This window comes from Corvus brachyrhynchos, unplaced genomic scaffold (genome assembly GCF_000691975.1).
Source record: "Corvus brachyrhynchos isolate BGI_N302 unplaced genomic scaffold, ASM69197v1 scaffold101, whole genome shotgun sequence".
NCBI lineage: Eukaryota > Metazoa > Chordata > Aves > Passeriformes > Corvidae > Corvus > Corvus brachyrhynchos.
Window position 1 is genome coordinate 13786139 of NW_008237239.1, and position 2024 is coordinate 13788162.

Genomic DNA, 2024 nt, shown 5'->3' on the forward strand with positions numbered 1-2024 from the left:
GGAAAGGAAGAATGGGAGAAAAAAGCCTATTTTGCTCTGGTTTTAAGAGTAAATGTTATCTTTGGATGGACTTTGAGATCATCCAAAATTTGAGGGGAAAAAATGTTAAACCGGGTGTAGATCAGTGTTTGTACCTTCTTCCAAAAGAACAGGAGTCATTTAGGATGCTAACGCTACATCTCTTCCACCCAGCCAAAGTGTCACAACCCTTTCCCTGACGCCAAGGCCAACCCCCAGCCTGTGCCAGGGATCATGAAGGGCCACTGCTGCAAGTGCTGGCACAGACACAGTCTCAGGTGTGTTTTCAGCATACAATGTGTGATATGGATATACATTCCTAAAGTGAAAGCCAGCTATTCTGTTGCTTGGATAACGTTTGTTTTTCCCACTACACTTCTTCCTCTTGAAGTCCTGTTAAAAAAAAGCTCTATTGCTACAATACTTAGAACAAGTCAGGCAGTGGAACTGGGAGAAACTTACCAAGCATCTGAACTTGCAGAGGAAAAGTAAAAATAAATCAGGTGCTTTTTTGGCATGAATGAGAGAGGCAAGAAGGGCCTGAATCTGACATACGTAACTTTATTTTTAAAGAGCACATTCCTTGCATACACCTCGTCTGCAAATTCAGGACTACTTTCAGTAGTCTCTAAAATTCTATGGTGCCTGCAATCCTCGCTACCATTGCTCAGCTAAGTGCTCAGGGAAAGCAAACACAGCCAAATTAATAGTTTCAAGCACGTGTCCATATTATTATCCATACTGTAAATAAGATCAGGACCTGTGGCTTACATAGGTCAACTGGTCTTGAGTAAAATACCAACTCCTAATTAGTGAGGGTACTTAAGACTGATGGCTAAGTGTATCCACAACCCAGACAGATCTGATTAGGCTCTGACATACCCATGAACAATGTGCAGTGTGTTATTTGCCGAACACATGCCAAACCATTTCCCACAGAAACCAGTAAAATACTATTAACATTGTGAACAAACTTGAATATTTCTGTATTTTTCTATTATGCTGTCTCTTTATAAGGGGATGCTGCCTGCAGCAGCCAAATTACAAACGTGACAGGGGCTGCCAGACACTGCTCCTGTGCAGACAGAAATGCAGAGGTTTGGGGGAAGATTGCTTACTGAAGTGATGTCTACCCGCCTCTGCACATGAGCCAGACGGACAGTTTTCTGGGGTATGTGTCAAATCAAATTTCAGAGGTTGAGTGGAAACAAAGAATGTTTTGCCTGCGGCTCTGGATGCAATGAAGGACTGGGGTGGATGCACATGCCCTGATAGTGCACCATACTGGTCACTCTCTGCTGCAATTTGGGCCTCTGTCTCTGCCCATCCGTCTCTTATCACTGCAGTATATTTCTCTGCATCACCACCGCAAAGAGACAAATCTTACTGTGGCAGGGGAAGGCCTGGGAATTTCCCAGAATGTGCTGGAAGTGGTGTGGCCTATGTGTCCCTGGCACAGAGGGTGCAGCAGCCGAGGTGCCCTGCCCTGTGCCCAGGAAGAGGGGTGAGGGATGGGCCACAAAGCACCGGTCTGTGCCCACCCAGCCTTGCCTGGGCCGGACACAGCAGCCACCAAAACGGTGACAGGAAGGAGGTGACGTTGCTCCTTCCTTGGAGAGGTTGTGGGGAGTATTTACATCAGTACCATCTCCATGTGGTTCTCATGCACCCAGCCAAAGTCACACAGCCTTTGCAAGTTCAGTTTAAAAGAGTCAAAGGAGTGTGCATGTCACAGGTTCAGTTTAAAAGACTGAAAGAAGTGTGTGCGAGTCTGTGTGTGCACATACATCACCCAGATGTTGGGATTGAAGTGGAGCAGGACAGCAGCAGGAGTGCAGGGATTGTGCAGATAAGGAACCACGAGAAAGATGGACAATGAAAACGGGAGCGGAGGTGTGAACAAAACAACCACCTCTATCTATGCATATCCACATGCCCACACTCCCAACCCTTCCCAGCGGGCCGGGCTGCGCTGCCGGCGCGCTAACCCCACCGCGGCGACGGCA